We start from the raw sequence: 22,939 nt of genomic DNA on the forward strand, positions 1-22,939 counted from the left end.
GCTTGATTCTCTAATTTACAGAGATACGTAGGCATCTCGTAAAGGCAGATTGAGTCGCGAAACACGAGAGCAGCCATTAAAGGCCTTGAGCTCCCGAATCTTAGTATTAAATACAGCAAGTAATAACCTTAGTTTTTTATCCACAACATTTGGCGCCGTCTGTGGGAAACAACAACAACCATGGCGAGAACACGGAGAACAATTGGAGCTCTAGAGGAAGGAACACCATTAGAGATAACGCAGGTGATTTCATCAACCGTGGAGGTTCCTCCCCATTCAACTTATGCATCTACTCAGGAGGAAGCCCAGACAGGGGCAACTCAACCCCAGCTACAAGGGACAACTCCCCCGATTCAAGGTACGAATCCTCAAGTTCAACAAATACATATACCTGTGAATTCTCGACCCGTCGGGTATGAATATTCAACTATTGTTACTACTAACCCCCCTTATGGGATGCCCCTTCACCCTGAGGTTGGAGGAAGCGGATATGCTGGGTGAAGCAAAGCACGAGGGCGGTCGCCCCCCTATATACGAGGTTTGGATCCTATCCCTGAGGATCGGGAATTTTCTGGTCCATACACTGAGAGAGACTCCGAATCTTCGGATGATGAAGTGGCCCCGAGAAGGAGGCGTCCTGGAAAAGAGCCAATGGCCGATGGAAGGCAACGCCCCCAAGGCACCCCAGGGGCGAATCCCCAAGAAGTGCAGGAAAAGATCAGGGCTCATGAGGCTGAAATCCAAAGGCTGAGGCGTGATTTGGAGGCTCACCAAGCCACCAGACCCCACATGCCTCCTAGGGGGAGAAATCCTCCTCCTATCATAGACCTGGATGGTCCGGTAAGAAGAAGGGCTGCTGTCCCAAGAACTGATCCAAGCAATCTCCTTCCCCTTGGAGATCCTGATGATCCAACTCCACCCTTCACAGAAGAGATAATGAATGCCCATATCTCAAGGAAATTCAAGATGCCCACTATCAAAGCCTGTGATGGTACAGGAGACCCCGCTAATCATGTTAGGACATTCTCTAATGCACTGCTGCTGCGACCCGTGAATGATGCTATAAAATGTCGGGCCTTCCCTCAAACCCTGTCAGGTATGGCTCAAAGATGGTACAGCCGCCTACCCCCAAATTCTATTGGATCATTCAGAGAATTAAGTCAGGCTTTTATTAAGCAATTCATCAGTGGAAGAGTCCATGAGAAAAGTTCAGCATCTCTTATGAGTCTTGTGCAGGGAGCTAAGGAATCCTTAAGAGATTACCTGAATCGTTTTACAAAGGAGGCTTTAAAAGTCCCGGACCTTGATGATAAGGTAGCCATGATAGCACTGCAACAAGGAACTAGGGATGAGTTTTTCAAGATGTCTTTGGCCAAACGACCCCCTGAGAGCATGTTGCAGCTCCAAGAGAGGGCAGGGAAGTATATCAAGGTTGAAGAAAGTATGAGGAAGACCGTAGTAAGTAATGAGCCCACTGGAGGCAAGAAACGAAAAACTGATTTGGAGTATATCGCTAAGGACAAATATCCTAGAACCGAACAAAACCCTGATTCAACCCCCAAGAAGGGAGGACCTGGGCAAAAGTTCACTGAATACGCTAAGCTGAATGCTCCCAGAAGTCAGATTTTGATGTAGATTGAGAAAGACAGAGATATTCGCTGGCCTAAGCCCTTGAAGGCTGATCCCGCCAAGCTAGATAAGGGCAAGTATTGCAGGTTTCACAAAGATGTTGGCCATGACACCGATGAGTGTAGGCAATTGAAAGATGAAATTGAGTTTTTGATTCGAAAAGGAAGATTGAACAAGTATACTGGAGATGGAGGGGACAGAAATAATAATGGAAGGAAGAACTTTGAAGATCGTAGGAGGGACCAAGACGATCAGGGGCGAAACCCCCAGCCTAGAGGACCAGTAATAAACACCATTTATGGAGGGCCGAGACCTCGAGGGCCTGTGATAAACACGATCTTTGGAGGTCCAACTGCTGCTGGATTGTCCAAAAATTCCAGAAAGGCATATACTAGAGAGGTTATGCATATTGTTGGAGAAGCCCCGAAGAGGGCCAGGACAGAAGTAACATTGGCTTTTGATGATTCCGACCTAGAGGGTGTGAAGTTTCCCCATGACGACCCGCTGGTCATAATACCAATAATAGGAAATAGCCCGGTTAAGAGGGTCCTTGTGGATAATGGTGCTTCTGTGGATATCTTGCTCCACGACACCTTTCTAAGGATGGGGTATAACGACTCCCAGTTAACACCAACCGACATGCCGATATATGGATTTGCTGGAGTAGAATGTCATGTGGAAGGGATAATCAAATTGCCAACCACCATAGGTACGGAGCCAAGGCAAGCAACACAGATGCTGGATTTCGTGGTGGTAAAGGCTAGTTCAACTTATAATGCTATCATGGGGAGAACAGGGATACATGCCTTCAAGGCAGTCCCCTCTTCCTACCATTCAATCATGAAGTTTCCCACCCGAAACGAGATTGGAGAAGAAAGAGGAGATCAAAAAATGGCTAGAAGCTGTTATGTGGCCTCTTTGAGGGCAGATGGAGTCGGGGGGCAGGTTCTTCCTATTGAAGATATGGATGTTCGAGAAAATGATGAGAATAGAGGAAGGCCAGCAGAAGAATTGGTCTCGGTTCCTTTAGACCCCGAGAATCCTGAGAGGACGACTTTCATTGGAGCCACATTAGAGGAGCCCCTTAGAGGGAAGTTAGTGAAATTTTTGCAAGAAAATAGTGATGTGTTTGCATGGTCAGCAGCTGATATGCCAGGCATAGACCCGAAGTTAATTACTCACAAGCTAAACATAGATCCAAGCCGGAAGACAGTGAAACAAAAGAAAAGAAATTTTGCCCCGGAAAGACAAGAGGCTATAAAGCAAGAAGTGGAAAAGCTCTTAGAGGCTGGTTTCATTGAGGAGATTCAATTTCCGGAGTGGTTAGCAAACCCTGTAATGGTGAAGAAGGCTAATGGAAAGTGGAGGATGTGTATAGACTTCACCGATCTGAATGATGCATGCCCCAAAGACTGTTTTCCGCTGCCTAGAATTGATACTTTGATTGATGCCACCGCTGGACATGAGATGCTGAGTTTCATGGATGGGTTTAGCGGATACAACCAGATCAAAATGCATAAGGATGACATTCCAAAGGTATCATTTATCACTGACTTTGGTGTCTATTGTTATCTTGTTATGGCGTTTGGTCTCAAGAATGCAGGAGCCACCTATCAAAGGTTGGTGAATAGAATTTTTAAGGATCTTATTGGTAAGACTATGGAAGTCTATGTTGATGACATGTTAGTCAAGAGTCTAGTAAAGACTGATCATATAGCCCATTTAAGGGAAGCTTTTGAGGTCCTGAGGTACCACAAGATGATGTTGAATCCGACGAAGTGTGCTTTCGGAGTAGGATCTGGAAAATTCTTGGGATTGATGGTCTCGAAAAGGGGAATTGAGGCAAATCCCGATAAAATAAAGGCAATCCTGGACATGGAACCCCCCAAAACTGTCAAGGATGTTCAGAAGCTCACAGCAAGGGTTGCCGCGTTAGGACGATTCATCTCCAAGTCAGGAGACAAGTGCTTGTCATTTTTCAAGTCACTAAAGAACATCAAAGACTTTGTATGGAGTGAGGAAAATCAGAAGGCATTTGAAGAGTTAAAGAAGTATATGGGCCAGGCCCCGTTGTTGGCCAAGCCAGTTCTGAATGAAGTTTTATTCTTGTACTTGGCTGTTTCAGAGAGCGCCTTGAGCGCCGTGTTGGTTAAGGAGGAACTGAAAGTCCAGAAACCCGTATACTATGTCAGCAAAATTTTGCATGGTGCTGAATTGAATTATTCAGCCATTGAGAAATTCGCTTTAGCCTTGGTAATGGCTTCAAGAAAGCTGCGTCCTTATTTTCAAGCTCACCAAATTGAAGTGCTAACAAATCAGCCACTGAGAAATATCATTCACAGTCCCAAGGCAAGTGGGAGACTGATTAAGTGGGCAATAGAGTTGGGAGAGTTCGATCTCAAGTATAAGCCACGTACGGCCATAAAAGCCCAGGCACTAGCTGACTTCGTGGTGGAATGTACCATACCCAACCAAGAAGTCGAGGGGCAGGAAGATACCATACCTCAAGACAAGGGAGTTGACAATGGGGACAAGGAGAAAGAATATTGGGTTCTCTATTTTGATGGAGCATCAAAAACAAATTCCAGTGGAGCAGGGTTGGTTTTGCAAAGCCCTGATGGATTCTTAATTGAGTATGCCATGAAGCTAGACTTCCCAATCACAAACAATGAGGCAGAGTATGAAGCCCTGATTGCTGGCCTTGGTCTAGCTGGGACACTTAGAGTCAAAAACTTAAAGGTCCGTGGAGACTCGAAGTTGATCATATCCCAGGTAAAGGGAGAATTTGAGGCAAGGGATGATACGATGGCTAAGTATGTTCGCCTAGTAAGGGCTGTGATGACCCAATTTAATGAATGCCATGTTGAACACATTCCAAGGGAAGAAAATGCTAAAGCAGATGCGCTATCAAAGTTTGCTTCATCTGAGATTGAAGAAAGTTCAGGAAGTGTGTACTTCCGTGTTTTGAAGACACGAAGCATAGATGTTAAGCTTGTGGCTCCCGTAGGCTTGGGGACGTCATGGATTGATCCCATCAAGGCTCACATTCAGACCGGTTGGTTGCCAAGCGATGTAATTGAGGCACGGAAGTTAACTGTTCGAGCACTGAGGTACTCTTTGATAGATGGGATTCTATATAAAAGATCTTTCGTGGTTCCTTACTTGAGGTGTCTCAGGCCCGATGAGGCACGCTTAGCTCTTGAGGAAGTGCATGGAGGTATTTGTGGGCAACACTTGGGGGGCAGGGCCTTGGCTCATAAGATAACCCGTTTAGGCTTCTATTGGCCAGAAATGATGGCTGATGCCAAAGAATATGTAAAGAAGTGTGATCGCTGTCAGAAGCATGCACCAGTCGCCAGACAACCCCCCGAGATGCTGACCTCTATCAACTCACCTATTCCCTTTGCTATGTGGGGGATGGATATTCTAGGGCCTTTTCCTATGGCCACAGCACAAAGGAAGTTTCTGGTTGTAGCCATTGATTATTTCACCAAGTGGATCGAAGCCAAACCTTTGGCAAAAATCACAACTAAGCAGGTTGCACAATTCCTGTGGGAAAACATTATGTGCCGATATGGAATTCCCCGTATCCTCGTCACTGACAATGGAACACAATTCAACAACGAGGAATTCAAGAAGTATTGCGAAGAAAATGAAATTGAGTTACGGTTCACCTCTGTGGCTCACCCGCAAGCCAATGGGCAAGTGGAGGTAGCAAATCGGATAATCCTGGATGGACTAAAGAAGAGGATCGAAAAGTCAAGAAATAATTGGGTGGATGAGATACTTCCCATATTATGGGCCTATAGGACTACCTGTAGAGTCACGACAGATGCAACTCCTTTCATGTTGGCATATGGGGCAGAAGCAGTAGTTCCCGTGGAGATATCACATTCCTCTCCAAGGATTCAGGCTTTTGATGAAAAAGAAAATGAAGAAGGGCAGAAGTTAGCCCTGGATTTAATCGATGAAGTGCGAGATAAAGCACATGCAAAGATAGTAGAATATTAGAAAAAAGCTTCATTCTACTACAACTTAAGGGTTAAAGAGAGGTTTTTTAAACAAGGTGATCTAGTTTTGAGAAAAATAGAGGCTTCTGGTGTTGGACAGAAAGGAAAGCTCGCCCCAAATTGGGAAGGGCCGTACAGAGTCAAGAGCGTTCAGGGTAGAGGAACCTACAAGCTGGAAACTATGGATGGTTTTGAAGTCCCGAGGACCTGGCATGCACAAAACCTGAAGGTTTACTATGTGTAAGATAGGCTAAGTACGATTCTCACTTGTCATTGTGACAAATAGGTTTAAAAGCACCTGGAAGCTTTGCTTGCGTAGAATTTTAGTAGAATTTACAATGTTTAGTTATTATTGATTAGGGTCGAACCCATGCTGTGTAAGGTTTTGAAAAACCAGACTTCATATTAAAGAGCTTGAAATTATTTCAATCCAAGGATGTTTAAGGTTCAAATGCATATTAAGATTGTAAAGTTAAAACAGAAAAAGGCAAGAAAAGCAACGTATAAAACATAACCCCGAAGGGTAACAAGTTCTAATATAAATAAAGTTCAAAAAGAAGATATACAAAAAGCTAGGCCTTGGAAGGCTGAGATTCTTCAGAACCACTATCCGAAGTCTCTTCGGAAGTTTCAGTCGTTTCTTCGGACGTCTCGGTCGTCCCCTCCGAAGTCCCTGTAGAAGTTCCCTCAGCAGGAGATGATGGCTGTTGAGGCGCTGCTTTGGGAGATTCTTCCACCCTGGCCTTCTTAGCGACAGGCTCGAATTCCTCCTTGGAGGAATCTTCCTCCTCTCCATCCTTGATCATGCCAGCAAGCTTTTCAGTAACACCTCCAAGCTCTGGAACCCGCACTGGGCAAGGAAAGGGCGACTGCTCAAGGACCTCGGGAAACTCATCCTGGATGGCCTCCACAGCAGCGTCCCAGCCTTCCTTATAGCTAACAGGATGAAGAAGGGCGTCATGCTCCACCATCAAGTCTTTGAATTCTTGAGTGTCCATCCAGCCATCAAAGGCTTTCTCCTTCTGCGCCTTCAAGATGACATTTTCGGCCCGGGCCGTCTCCAGGTCAGAAGTGGAAGAAGCCAATTGAGCTTCAAGGGCCTCAATTTTTTGATTGGCCTCCTCCAACTTCTTGTTGGCATCTTCCAGGCCAACCTTCCAAGCCTTGGCTTGGTGAATTGCCCCTTGAAAATGGGCGTTAGCCTGCAAGAGAAAACAACAAAGGTTTAGAAAAGAAAGAATAGAGAATTGTAAAAAGCATAAGTAAAGTACGTACCGTCGCCAGAGCTTGGGCTCCAAACAGCTCATTCCCCTCCAAGTCCTGTTGAAGGACAAAATCTTGATAATCCACCGGGGAAATGGAATGCTTAGACCATTCCTTGGACAGGGCCGTGCTGCCCACAATTGAGTCCTTGCCCCGGATCCCCCAAGCAGGTTGAAAATAGGCACCTGGCCTCTGCTTGGTGCGCAAAACTTGGCTGGGGCCTTCCTCATCTGGATCCGTTGCCTGAAGAAGGAACTCCGGGAAGCGCCCAGTCGAGGGTCCTTAAAGATCTTCCCGGCCCTCTTCATCCTGGTTGTCTCCAGGTCCTTCGGCTTGGTAGCCTCCTCAATCTTCTCAGCCACTGCAACAAACAAAGTCAGTTGAAAATCAATGAAATAAAAGTGCAGGAAATAAAGGAGATAAGAAAGGGAACTTACTTTTCTTATTAACGGGCGAAAGGCCGCGTTCTACCAGGACGGTCTCCCGGATAAGGTCCCAACAATGGGAAGTGCCGTTGTCTTGCGTAAGGAGGTTGAAACCTCTAGCCTCCTCCTCGGACAAAGTTATGTCATTCGGGCTCCCGTCTACGGCCAGCCCAAAGGATGATCGAAACAGGGAGCCCCAATCTCCACCTTCCCAAATAACAAACAAAAAATCTTTCTTCCACCCCAAGTTGTTGTCAGGGATGGACTTCCCATTCATGATATGGGGGATAGTGGGGCGCTGGTTGATAGAAACCCAACCCGGACTTTTATCAGGGCTGTTTTTAAACTGAAAAATCTTCCTGAAGACAGCAACAGATGTGGGGACGTTGTGCTTGGCGCATTGCGACAGATAGCACAGAATCAACCTCCAGGAATTAGGGGGAAGTTGGCAAGGGCTGATGCCCACATCAGCCAGTAGCAAAGGAATGAATGGATGAAAAGGAAGTCTAATACCTGCCCTCAGAGTATCCCTATAGACGTATAGCGCGTCCTTCTTCCACTGACAGGCCCTGTCGGCGGGACCCGCAAGAACCAGCTTAAAAGGCTCCTTGATTTTGAAGCAGCTGCTCAACTTTTCCAGCTCCTTGGGATCCCGTAAAGCACTGATATGATCGTGCGCATCCAGATGCGCATCAGACGGATACTCGTCCCCTCGAGTGTTGATCATGTCGATTAAGGAAGTATATCTCGATCGAATAGGAAAATCATTGGACTTTCTAGCCACGTTCATTTTGGCCAAACGAGTCATTCTTTTGTCAGCCATCTGAAAAAAGTATGAGGCACATAAATAGGCTATCTTAAAATGGCACACAATGGAAAAATAGAAATGAAAAGCAAAGGGAGGAATCTTACCTAAAGAAGCACTCCTGAAAAAGGCTTTGAGCTCCGACTTGCTGTTATTGCTCTGAGAATCTTAGCAGGAGGATAAAGAAGAAAACAAAGAAATGAGAAAGTGAGGAGTAATAGCCTTTCCTCATTCCTTTATATAGGAGGAAAAAGAAGTTGAAGGGACGAAAAGCCCATTAAGAACAAAGGCCCATAAGAAGAGGCCCAGAAAAAAGAACATTCTAGAATATACCTAGGAATTCTAGGGCATTCTAAACAGGGTGTGTTAAGCCCAGCAATATTTGATAAAGCCCAATGAGAAGGCCCAGTAATATTTGACAAAGCCCAATAAAGAGGCCCAGCAATATTTGATAAAGCCCAATGAGAAGGCCCAGTAATATTAGACAAGGCCCAATGAAAGAGGCCCAATGAGATTTGAAAAGCCCAATAATAGAAGCTCGGTAAAATTTTATAGGGCTAAACAAAAAGGCCAGGCCCAAATCCAATTAGGATTTGGAAAATACAATACCCTAAATTAGAGCTAAATAAAGAAGGCTAGTAAAAGACCAGGAACCAGGTCGAAATCCAGGTCGTGAATCCTACCCGAAATCTTTCGAGCAGACACCCGAAAATAACGGGTAAAAAAGACCAGAATCCAGGTCGAATTCCAGGTCGTGAATCCTGCCCGAAATCTTTCGAGCAGACACCCGAAAATAACGGGTAAAAAAGACCAGAATCCAGGTCGAATTCCAGGTCGTGAATCCTGCCTGAAATCTTTCGAGCAGACACCCGAAAATAGCTGGAATAACGGGACTGAATTGAGGTTGAAGCTTCGACCAGGAATGAGGTCGAATAAACCAAGCATCTTTCAAAAAAAATGGGGATTAAAAACCCAGGTCGAAGTTCAACTAGGATCCTGGTCGAATTTTAGGTCGTGGATCCTAGTCGAAATCCTTCGACCAGGAAACAAGAAAATCAAGGAATTTTCGAACAGGATTCAGGTCGAAATATCGACTAGAATCCTAGTCGAAATCCTAGTCGATAGGCTCATGACAAGAAGCTAAAAAAAAAAAAAATGGGGTGGAATTTTCGACCTAGATCCAGGTCGAATTTTCGACTAGGATCCTGATCGAATTCAAGGTCCTAGATCCAGGTCGAAGTTCGACTAGGATCCTGGTCGAATTCCAGGTCGTGGATCCTAGTCGAATTCCTTCGACCAGGATGATAAGGCTGGCCCCTATTTTCGACTAGGATCCAGGTCGAAATTTCGACTAGGATCCTGGTCGAAAAAATGGCTGGAAATTTGAAGAATCCCAGAAAATTAGGAAAAATCCCAGAAAATTAGGGAAAATCCTAGAAAATTAGGGAAAAATCCCAGAAAATTAGGGAAAATCCCAGAAAATTAGGGAAAAATTCCAGAAAATTAGGGAAAAATCCCAAAAAATTAGGGAAAATTCCAGAAAATAAGGGAAAAATCCCGGAAATAAGGGAAAAATTCCTGGAAATTAAGATAATTCCTGAATAAAAGGAAAAATTCATTGTAAATGTGTAGGTCGCTCCATACTTTACGGAAAAACGAAACCCTGTAAGGGAACAAATAGACTTAACTTCTGCGAAACCTAATCAATGTTTCCCAAAAGTTGGGGGGCAAATGATAGGGATAAATAAATTATGATTGTATAATTAAATACTGCATTAATTGTACAAACTGTGGGCTGCTAGGCCCAATAAAAAGATATATGATACTTAGACCAGAAAGGTTAAGCCTGATGGACCAGATCAGGCCTGATGGAATAAAAAAGGCCCAAAAGCCCTGATTATTAATTAATTTCGTAATTAATTAATAAGGGACAAATCAGATGTTGAAAAGAGTCTCGATAAGGATATAAATCCTAGGAGATTAGCCTCAAGGGGACCTAAAAAGATAAGGAATCAGTTTCCTACTACCTAGGACTCCAAAGTCCATTCTAATTATGAGACTTGCCCACCAAGTCTCCTATACCAAGTCCAATTCAAGGACTCCTAACATCTATATAAGGGGTCTCACCCCCACCAATCAGAACTAGTTTTTTGGCTTGATTCTCTAATTCACAGAGATACGTAGGCATCTCGTAAAGGCAGATTGAGTCGCGAAACACGAGAGCAGCCATTAAAGGCCTTGAGCTCCCGAATCTTAGTATTAAATACAGCAAGTAATAACCTTAGTTTTTTATCCACAACACTATGCTAGAGTTAAGCGGTAATTTGCATATACCCTTAGTATAGGGGACCCAAAGGTGAACTTTTTCTAAAACCGGGAGTCGAGGCTCCCGAGTATAATATATATATATATATATATATATATATATATATATATATATGAATAGTTTTCAAAACTATGAATCGAATAAGGTTTATTCGATAACTTTATTTTATTATTGAATATTATCTTGAATATTCATTCGAGGGCTTATGACCCCGTTTAATTATTATTGAATATTATTTTGAATATTCATTCGAGGGCTTATTACTCCGTTTATTTTATTAATGAATATTATTTTGAATATTCATTCGAGGACTTATGACTCCGATTATTTACTAAATAATATTCTTTATTTTATTAAAGAATAATGTGTCGATAATCAAACTTACTTTTGATTATTCAAATAAAGATATTACTTTCGTATAAGTACATCTTTGATTATTTAAGATTCATTTCAAGTATAAGTTTTACAACTTCTACTTTAATTATTTTTATAAAGATTATTCTTTATGGGAATATTATTTAAATAATAATATTCAGATATTTTCTAATATATTGGGACTGATTTATTTATTAAATCAGCATTACTCCAAACATTCTTAAAAATGTTTTGCGAGTCTTCAAAATGATTTTAAAAGTTAGAGCGGATCCCAAAACTCATTTTATATTTAAGATCCTCCTTGCGAAGGGGATTTAAATATTCGCTCAAAACCTGAGGGATCCGGCTCTGTGGTGTGTTTTATATTCGCAACCAGGTTGCTATTTTGATAAAAGAGTTTTGATTACTTACCCAATACTCGGGAAGTAAAATTCTTGGAACAAGTTAATCCATTAACAGGCATCGCCTGGGAAATATCGGTGAGTTTTCCTTTCCAACTAGATATGACTTCTTGGTGGAGCCGTATCAATAAGTTTCTACTTGGGGAAAGTGGGGACGAGCTTTACGTTTCAGAGTCATGGATTTCATCTGAACTAGGAGTGGCGTAAGTGGTCGAGTGGCGCCGGCCCAGCCTAATTATATTGGCCCAAATGGCCTGGAAGTTCCGCTAAGACGGTCCATTCCTTAGGAGTCCAGTGTTCGGTTGACAAGTAAATCCGACAGGTTCTCCTCTACATGTAGAAAATGATGGGGTTGTACTACTGCGACTGATCATCGTAAGTGGTCTTCCCGGCGTGAAAAACTCCCATAATGAGTTCATCATCCAGTTGGATAATTCTGCAACACTACCCGTAGCTTTTCGATTGAAAGGCTACGAATGGATGGTTGCCGAAGCATTGACAGGGTCAAATAGTTGTAATGGTGTTTCCACTGAATGAAGTATCTCTTAACTTCATTTCCTTTAAAAAAAAATATTTCAAAGATTGAATCTATTCAAGTCTTAGCTTGTGGTTTCATCTATGGGATGACCTGTTGAAACTTATTATACTTTGAACAGTAATAGTTCAAGTAGATTTCTAAAAATGGTATAAGTATAATGAAGTAATTGGTAACTTCATCTTCCTTAAAACTTATATCCAGTAAATAATTACCTTACACTTGATAAAGGATTCTAGTAAGTTATCCATTTAGATACTTGCATTATTGTTTACACTACATATTATCTTGCGAGCTGTAATGCTCACTCTTACTTCATTTCTTCCTCACACAACAACAGTTAGGAAAGATGGCCAGACTCAAGCAGACCCAGCGCAAGCGCGTGGGAAGCGTCCCGCGTCTTCCCGTTGATGTTGTAGCTGCTATAGCTGCAGAGGTAGATCTATTGGTAGATCAGGCATTCTACTTTTGGGAACCAAATATTGTATAATTATAACTTGTGGCAGATAATGGCAATTAACTGTAAATTTATCAAGTAATCATTTTGGGTTGTAATAATTTTTAAATTGTGGATTCAAGGACTTGTACTTATTTCAATTTCATCTCTGAGACTATAACGGGTTGTGGTGTGTGTTAGTGTGGGGTCATAGCATAAGGTTATTTATTAATTAAGTGAAGTGATATTGTGGAAAGAAAGACCGTGATGACCCGGATTCCTGACCCCGGATCTGGGGGTGTTATAGACAGGGTGAAAATCAAAGAAACCCTAAGGATAAGGCTGGTAAAATTAGTGTACCCAAGCCTAGCCACACCGCAGTTTCCCAACAAACTGTGGTTGTTAATAAGGAAATCAACATAATTCTAGTTTCATCCTCCCAAAAGGATGTTACTATTGAAACAAGCTCCCAACCAGGAGCACAAACCAAGAGGGCTAGGGACACTAGTTCACCACAGATTTATTCCAGAAAGAAAAGATCTAAAACCCTTAGGGATGCACAGGGAACACACACAGTGCAAACTGGTGCTAAAGACCCGGTCACTGCACCATCTCAAAGTCAGATTGATGTGGCTCCAATAAATGTGGAGTCGCGGCCAAATCATTTATAATTAAAGCACTTGAAACATCAAATTCACCCACACACTCACTGGATGTAGACATGATTCATACATCACTTCTAAATTCTCCATCTTTAACTCTATTGGAGAAGCCAAAAATCCAAGCAAATGAGCATCATCTTTTAGATGATTTGTTGTCTCACATGCCAATTCTTTCTGAGTCTGTTGAGACATCTGTGCCCAAATTTTCATCAATCTACACAGAGTCTATAATAGTCTCCACTCTAAGCTCATTCATTTCTTCTATCCCGATGGATATTGTTCATCCGTCGAGTAGTGATTGTATCCCGACGGATGTGTCTAACAGCAGTCATCCGTCGGCTAGCCAAACTACTATCCCGATGGATATTCCTCATCCGTCGGGAGTCTCTAGATAACTTTAAATTCCTACAATTGTCACAAGTGCGGATGACTTAATAGTAGTACAATCACTCTTAGGACTGAGGGAAGGGAGTGAATTGAGTGAGAGGCTGGGTTGCTCCCAGGCAAAATAAAAGAAAATGAGTGAACCAATGCAGACCATTTCTTCAGGTCTGGCAAAAGTGAGTGAGAGGAGTCCCACCTTAGATGGGGAAGGTGAGGGTGTGAGGGTGGGAAGCCAATGGGAGCCCTTGATGCAACAAAAGAGAGAATATGAGAGAAATGCAGGTACAGGAGTGATAAGGGTGGACACCATTGCTAGTAAGTCAATGAATGTCAGTGATGCAGAAAGGGAGAGACTATTTTAGCAAGAATATCAAGCTGTCATAGATTCTATCTCCCTAGATGCTGAGATATTTACTCATCCTGTTACAGCTTATCAAACTCAGCTGTACAGGGCAATGAGGAGGCTGAAAAGATGCTCAATCTAGTGCACACAACTGCTTCTCTATAAAGAGCAAAGGATGCAATCACTGCTATGCCATCCAATACTGGCAGTGATTTTGAACTGGCTGAAGACTCTTTTAGGGATGCTGGTGGGGATGATGAGGAAGACAGTATGAGCAAAAGGGGAGATGCAGACATTCCATCTTGGATGCTAACCAAAGAATGTTCATACTCACATCTCCAATCTACATTATTCAACCTCATTCATGACACCCAAACAGCCATTCAAGCATCTTCAAGTGCCAGCACAAAGAGATTACTTACAGCACATCTTGCAGCTCTACATCTGCACAAGATTCAAGCTCTCCAACACAGTCAAAGTGTGGATGAAATAAAGCAAGAAGTTTTTGAAGTAAAACAGGATTTCATAGCAAGGTTGGATTCTAGACTTCCTGGAACCACCATGACTGAGATAACTCAGAAACTGAGGAAGGAAGCTGATCTAAATAGAAAGGTTGAGGCCATGGACTCTAGATTATCTGATGTGGAGAAGTCAATGGCCAAGATACTTGCTAATCAGGAAACTCAAACTGCTCTGCTCCAACAGTTGGTGGCTGCTCAACTCTCTTTCACTCAACAACTTGATTCTAACAAAAAGTGGGAGAAAGGTTCATCAAGTGAGGGGGAGAAAAAACTCAACATTCAAGTCAACAAAGTAATTGTTCCAATAATTGCTTTCACTAAGCCACCAGCTATGGACAACATTGACTTCATCAATCTGGCAGCAGCAAAACTGGAATCAAATGACAAACTGCTAAAGATTGATGTAGCAGCAGCTGAGAAGGAACTAAAGGAAAAATGGAGAAAAATAGATGTAGAAATTTAACAGAAATTTGGGCCAATTCAGAAACCAGACAAAATCTTTAATCATCACTCTCAAGTCAAGCAGATTTCTGTAAATGAGATGAGTTTGAGTTATCTGGAAAAAGGCCAAACTTCTTGATAAAGTCTCTAAAGGAAAATCTGGTCTTGAAGCCTAAAAGAAACTACTCAAAGATCTCAGAAAAAAATCCTATGGATACTGTATATGAGACACCTAAGCCAGATGAGAAGAAGCTATTGGCTAGGTCAATTGCATTTTTCAAAGATCCAGATGATTCAGTACTTAAAAGAATAATTGCAAAGATCTACAGAAATGGTAAGGAAATCTGTGTGGTGGCTGGAGACCCTCAGTTTGTAGAAGCTAAAAAGGAAGAGAAAGAAAATCAGGCAAGAAAAGAAGAAAGCTGCCTTAGATGCTAAGAAGCTCCAACAAAAGAAGGAGCAAGTTGCTATCTTGGCGAAACTTCAAGATGTGAAGACTACAACTGAGATATCTGCACAACCATCTGTGATTGCTAAACCTCAAGATCAACAAATGCAAAATGAACCTCCACAGAAGAGAAGATTCAGATACAAGCTTCATTCTAAGAGAAAATTGGACTTTAGTGATGAGTAAATGGAAGACTATATCCCCAAACAGTCTATACCTTCAGCTCAAACATCGATGCCCTCAGTGGTACATGAAGAATTCAAGGTGGATCCAACTAAGAATTTTTATGGTGAGCCTATTATTCCCAAGGATGAGCCTTTACACTGGGAAAATCTTCCAATTCCTGAATTCAACTTACCTATCTTCAACAAGCCAAAGAAGACAAAGATAAGAGCTACCAAGAAAAGCAAGCCTATATCTCTCAGAATCAAAACCCTAACCAATTTTAAATCTACAATCAACAAGGTAGATTTGTAATATATCTGTGACATCAAGGAGTTTTCTGACTTAAACCTCTACTTGGATGAACTGGAAGAAGAAAGAGGAATTGATGCTCACAGACATCTTCCTAAAAATTGATGTTTAAGTACAAGGCAGGGAAAAAAATCACATGGCCTCTTCACAGGATTCTAGAACAAAGCCAATCTATACTAATAAAGATTTACTCATCTTTCAAAAAGAACTTTGGATTCAATATGACTGCAAGGAGATTGGTTCTGAAGAATATTGAAGAGCTAAGGAGTAATAGAGCCAAAGATGCACTTCCAAAAACTCTATCAATTCCTTTCACTGGGAAGAGAGTGCACTTAAGGCCCTATTGGCTAATGGAATTCATGGATGATAAAGGAGTTAGAAGATTCTTCAGACTGGATGACCAATTGAGTATCTCTAACAATGACACTCTATTGGAAATGCAAGAAATGCTGGATCTATCGGAAGCTGATGAACTTGAATTCCACAAACAACTCCAGAATCAAATAGAGGAGAACAACATGAAGCTTGGGAAGAAATTTAGACAATCAAGGAAATAAACATATCTGCTCAGACTAGAGGAGCACCTTGATATTTATAGTGATAACTCTTTGTACACTCTGCTTTGTTCAATTTTCAATAGATATTGTAGTACTTATCAGTTTTATCTACTACTTTACAATCTGTATCTTTAGGGTGTTTTGTTATCATCAAGTTTCTCTTAATTTATGGCTATAATTCCAGTAGACATAAATTAGGGGAGATTGTTAGGAATATGTTATGAACTTGATGATAAGTTAAACAAATCACCATAGTAGATTTAACTTAGTATATTTTGTAGCACTCGACGGATGATCTAATATAGTCCCGAAGGATAAACTTTATAGTCCCGAGGGATGACAGATTAACATCCATCGAGTCAGTAGCTTATGTAATAATAAGAACTGTAGCACATTTCTGCAAACAACATGAATTAGTCAAGTAGGTTGCTTAGGGTTCTGTAAGTCATGTTGACTACTAGATTGATATGCAGAATAGGTTGATTAATTGTAAATATGAGATGTCTTTTAATTTTTTATAAGTGAAATGGAGTCAAGTGACAAATAGACATCCGACGGATAATCTACAATACTCCCGACGGATGATCAACCAAGCTTCCCGGCGGATGACAAGCATAGACCCAACGGATGATCAAATTTAAATAGATGTTGACAGTCACAACACAGTCACATGTGTCGGGTGTTTGCAAAAGGAATGTGGCAACCTGTTAAGCAGGAATTTGAGAACAAAAAAGCATTACCATTTCCATGCAATTGTGAAGATATTCAAAGATGCTGGAATAGAGTAGTGAAGCAGTATGAAGTTAGACTAGATATGTTTTGTTTTATTATCTTGTCTTATTGTCATGTAAACTTGGTTATATATAAACCAAGTGTAGCAAGTAGAACAATTAACTAAGTAGATACATTTTTCAGAGAAACATTTAAAGTTATATCCTGTAAGCATTTCTCTGTAGTTTTTAGTTGTTCAAACTTGTAAGTAGCTGTGAGCTATTCAAGCTTCACAGGGTTCTCATTTGATATCCTTCTGTAATTCTTGTTGTATGGTAAAAAATTAATTGCATGGTTGATTAGAGCCAAAATGTGGCCCAAAATTGACTCGTATAAAACTGGTACCAAGAGGTGGTAAAAGAATATCAAATTGGATGTTTATATTATAAAATGTTAATTGTATATTATATAGTACCAAGTGACTCCTATAGGGTGCAAAATGACTCTAACATGGTGAAAATTGACTTACATGTCGGATTGCGGCCAAAGTGTGGCCCAAAAGTGACTCGTATAAAAGTGGTATCAAGAGATGGTAAATGGATGTAAAATTCAATGTTTATGATGTTAACATGTTAATTGTATAATATATAGTTCCATGTGACTCCTATAGGGTGCAAAGTGACTCTAACATGGTGAAAAGTGACTTACATGGTGCATTACAGCCAAAATGTGGCCCAAAATTGACTCGTATAAATGTGGTACCAAGAAGTGGGTAAAAGATGTCAAATAGAATTTATATGATGTTAACATGCCAAATATACCAACATAGGGTGGCAATTGACTCTTATAGGGTGAAAACTAACTCTATTATGGTGAAAAGAGACTTACATTGTTGATGAGAGCCAAAATGTAGCCCAAAATTGACTCTTATAAAAGTGGTATCAAGAGGTGGTAAAAGGATATCAAATTGGATGTTTGTGATGTTAACATATTAATTGTTAAGTTATAGTGCCAAATGAATCCTATAGAGTGGAAAGTGACTCTAACATGGTGAAAAGTGATTTACATGGTGGATTGCAGCCAAAATGTTGCTCTAAATTGACTCGTATAAAAGTTGTACCAAGAGGTGGGTAAAAGATTTCAAATTGCATATATATGATGTTAGCATGTCAATTGTACCAATATATGGTGGCCAGTGACTCTTATAGGGTTAAAACTGACTCTAATATGGTGAAAAGTGACATACATGGTTGATTAGAGCCAAAATGTGGCCCAAAATTGACTCATAAAAAGTGGTATCAATAGGTGGTAAAAGGATGTCAAATTGGATATTTGTGATTATAACATGTTAATTGTCTAATATATGATGCCAGGTGACTCCTATAGGGTGCAAAGTGACCCTAACATTGTGAAAAATGACTTATATGGTGCAATGCAGCCAAAATATGGCCCAAAATTGTCTCGTATTAAATTGGAACCAAGATGAGGGAAAAGGAAGTCCAATTGAATTTATATGATGTTAACATGTCAGTTGTACCAATATATGGTGGCAAGTGACTCTTATAGGGTGAAAACTGACTCTCATATGGTGAAAAGTGACTTAACTGGTTGATTAGAGCCAACATGTGGCCCAAAATTATATCATATGAAAATGGTACCAAAAGATGGTAAAATGATTTCAAATTGGTGTATATGATGTTAGAGTTCAAAGTGGCTCTAATATGGTTAAAAATCAATTACATGTTAAATTTTAGAGCCAAAATGTTCCCCAAATATGTCTCGTATGAAGCGGTACAAAGAGGTGGTAAAATGATGTCAAATTGGATGAATATGATGTTTACATGTTAATTGTACTATTATATGGTGGCAAGTGACTCTTATAGGGTGAAAACATACTCTAATATGGTGAAAAGTGACTTTAATGGTTGATTAGAGCCAAAATGTGGCCCAAAATTGACTCTTATAAAAGTGGTATCAAGAGGTGGTAAAAGGATGTCAAATTTGATGTTTATGATGTTAACATGTTAGTTGTTAATTTATAGTGTCAAGTGACTCCTATAGGGTGGAAATTGACTCGAGCATAGTGAAAAGTGACTTACATGGTGGATTGCAGCCAAAATGTGGCCCAAAATTGACTCTTATAAAAGTTATACCAAGAGGTGGGTAAAGGATTTCAAATTGCATATATATGATGTTATCAGGTCAATTTTACCAATATATGGTGGCCAGTGACTCTTATAGGGTTAAAACTGAGTCTGATATGGTGAAAAGTGACTTATATGGTTGATTATAGTCAGAATATGTCCCAAAATTGACTCGTATAAAAGTGGTATCAAAAGGTGGTAAAAGGATGTCAAATTGGATGTTTATGATTATAAAATGTTAATTGTATATTATATAGTGCCTAGTGACTCCTATAGGGTGCAAAGTGACTCTAACATGGTGAAAATTGACTTACATGGTGGATTGCGGCCAAAGTGTGGCCCAAAAATGACTCGTATAAAATTGGTACCAAGAGGTGGGTACAGGATGTCAAATTGCATTTATATGATGTTAACATGTCAGTTTTACCAATATATGGTGGAATGTGACTCTTATAGGGTGAAAACTGACTCTCATATGGTGAAAAGTGACTCAACTGGTGGATTAGAGCCAAAATGTGGCCCAAAATTGTACCATATGAAAGTGGTACCGAAAGATGGTAAAAGGATGTCAAATTTGTGTATAAGATGTTAGAGTTCAAAGTGACTCTAATATGGTAAAAAAATCAATTAAATGGTTGATTAGAGCCAAAATGTGCCCCAAAATTGACTCGTATGAAAGTGGTACAAAGAGGTGGTAAAAAGATGTCAAATTGGATGTATATGATGTTTACATGTTAAATGTACTAATATATGGTGGCAAGTGACTCTTATAGGGTGAAAACTGACTCTAATATGGTGAATAGTGACTTACATGGTTGATTAGAGCCAAAATGTGGCCCAAAATTGACTCGTATAAAAGTGGTATCAAGAGGTGGTAAACGGATGTAAAATTGTATGTTTATGATGTTTACATGTTAATTTTATAATATATAGTTCCAAGTGACTCCTATAGGGTGCAAAGTGACTCTAACATGGTGAAAAATGACTTACATGGTGCATTGCAGCCAAAATGTGGCCAAAAAATGACTCGTATAAATGTGGTACCAAGAGGTGGGTAAAAGATATTGAATTGCATTTATATGATGTTAACATGTGAAATATACCAATATATAGTGGCAAGTGACTCTTATAGGTGAAAACTGACTCTAATATGGTGAAAAGTGACTTACATGGTTGATTAGAGCCAAAAATTGGCCTAAAACTGAATCATATGAAAGTGGTATTAAAAGATGGTAAAAGGATTTCAAATTGGGCTATATGATGTTAGAGTTCAATGTGATTCTAATATGGTTAAAAATCAATTACATGGTTGATTAGAGCCAAAATGTGTCCCAAAATTCACTCGTATGAAAGTGGTACAAAGAGGTGGTAAAAAGATGTCAAATTGGATGTATATTATGTTTAGATGTTAATTATACTAATATATGGTGACAAGTGACTCTTATAGGGTGAGAAAAAACTCTAATATGGTGAAAAGTGACTTTAATGACTGATTAGAACAAAAAATGTGGCCCAAAATTGACTCTTATAAAAGTGGTATCACGGGGTGGTAAAAGGATGTCAAATTGGATGTTTATAATGTTAACATGTTAATTGTCAATTTATAGTGCCAAGTGACTTCTATAGGGTGGAAAGCGACTCCAACATGGTGAAAAGTAACATACATGGTTGATTGGAGCCAAAATGTGGCCCAAGATTAACTCGTATAAAAGTGGTACCAAAAGGTGGGTAAAGGATGTCAAATTGCATATATATGATGTTAACATATCAATTGTATTGATATATATGGTAGAAAGTGACTCTTATAGGGTGAAAACTGACTCTAATATGGTGAAAAGTGACTTACATGATTGATTAGAGCCAAAATGTGGCCCTAAATTAACTCATATAAAAGTGGTATCAGTAGGTGGTAAAAGGATTTCAAATTGGATGTTTATGATTATAACATTTTAATTATATAATATATAGTGCCAAGTGACTCCTATAGGGTGCAAAATGACTCTAACATGGTGAAAAGTGACTGACATGGTGCATTGCAGCCAAAATGTGGCCCAAAATTGACTCGTATAAATGTGGTACCATGAGGTGGGTAAAGGATGTCAAATTGCATTTATATGATGTTAACATGCCAAATTTACCAATATATGGTGGCAAATGACTCTTATAGGGTGAAAACTGACTCTAATAAGTTGAAAAGTGACTTATATGGTTGATTAGAGCCAAAATGTAGCCAAAATTGAATCGTATGAAAGTGGTGCCAAAAGATGGTAAAATGATATCAAATTGGTGTATATGATGTTAGAGTTCAAAGTGACTCTAATATGGTTAAAAATCAATTACATGGTTCATTAGAGCCAAAATGTGCCCCAAAATTGACTCGTATGAAAGTGGTACAAAGAGGTGGTAAAAGGATATCAAATTTGATGTATATTATATTTACATGTTAGTTGTACTAATATATGGTGGCAAGTGACTCTTATAGAGTGAAAACATACTCTAATATGGTGAAAAGTGACTTTAATGGTTGATTAGAGTCAAAATATGGCCCAAAATTGACTTATAATAATGGTATCAAGAGGTGGTAAAAGGATGTCAAATTGGATGTTTATGATGTTAACATGTTAATTGTTAATTTATAGTGCCAAGTGACTCCTATAGGGTGGAAAGTGACTCTAACATGGTGAAAAGTGACTTAGGGTGTGTTTGGTATTGTTGTTGCAGACAGCAACAACAGTTTTTCGCTGAAAAGCAGTTAAAAAACTGTTTTGTAAAATTTAAAAACTACTTTTCGGAAAAGTGCTTTTGGCCTAAAAGCTGCTGGTAGAGAAAGCAAGTCCCCATGTTTTTTGAAAAAAACTGCTTTTTAGCTGTTCCGGGAAGCAGATGCTGATTTCACCATCAAACCTTTCCAAAAGCATCATTATTTTAATTTTTTGCATCAAAACATATACGTATCAAAAAAAGTACCAAACATACATCTGATTTTTACAACGACACTTTTTTCAGCAACATTTTTCTAACAGCTCACCAATTTTTAACAGAAATCTCAAACATAGCCTTACATGGTGCATTGCAGCCAAAATGTGGCCTAAAATTGACTCGTATAAACGTTATACCAAGAGGTGGGTAAAGGATTTCAAATTTCATAAATATGATGTTCGCATGTCAATTGTATCATATATGTTGGCCAGTGACGTATAGGGTTAAAACTAAGTCTAATATGGTGAAAAATGTCTTACATGGTTGATTAGAGCCAAAATGTGGCCCACAATTGACTCCTATAAAAGTAATATGAAGAAGTGATAAAAGGATGTCAAATTGGATGTTTATGATTATAAAATGTTAATTGTATATTATATAGTGCCAAGTGACTCCTATAGGGTGCAAAATAACTCTAACATGGTCAAAATTGACTTACATTGTAGATTGCGGCCAAAGTGTGGCCCAAAATTGACTCATATAAAATTGGTACCAAGGAGTGGGTAAAGGATGTCAAATTGCATGTATATGATGTTAACATGTCAGTTGTACCAATATATGGTGGAAAGTGATTCTTATAGGGTGAAAACTGACTCTCATATGGTAAAAAGTGACTTAACTGGTTGATTAGAGCCAAAATATGGCCTAAAATTGTATCTTGTATCGTATGAAAGTGGTACCAAATGATGGTAAAAGGATGTCAAATTTATGTATATGATGTTAGAGTTCAAAGTGACTCTAATATGGTAAAAAAATCCATTAAATGGATGATTAGAGCCAAAATGTGCCCCAAAATTGACTAATATGAAAGTAGTACAAAGAGGTGGTGAAAGATGTCAAATTGGATGTATATGATGTTTACATGTTAGTTGTACTAATATATGGTGGCAAGTGACTCTTATAGGATGAAAACTTACTCTATTATAGTTAAAAGTGACTTACATGGTTGACTAGAGCCAAAATGTGGCGCAAAATTGACTCGTATAAAAGTGGTATCAAGAGGTGGTAAACGGATGTAAAGTTGTATGTTTATGATGTTAACATGTTAGTTGTATAATATATAGTTCTAA

This window comes from Apium graveolens, chromosome 5 (assembly GCF_009905375.1).
Source record: "Apium graveolens cultivar Ventura chromosome 5, ASM990537v1, whole genome shotgun sequence".
NCBI lineage: Eukaryota > Viridiplantae > Streptophyta > Magnoliopsida > Apiales > Apiaceae > Apium > Apium graveolens.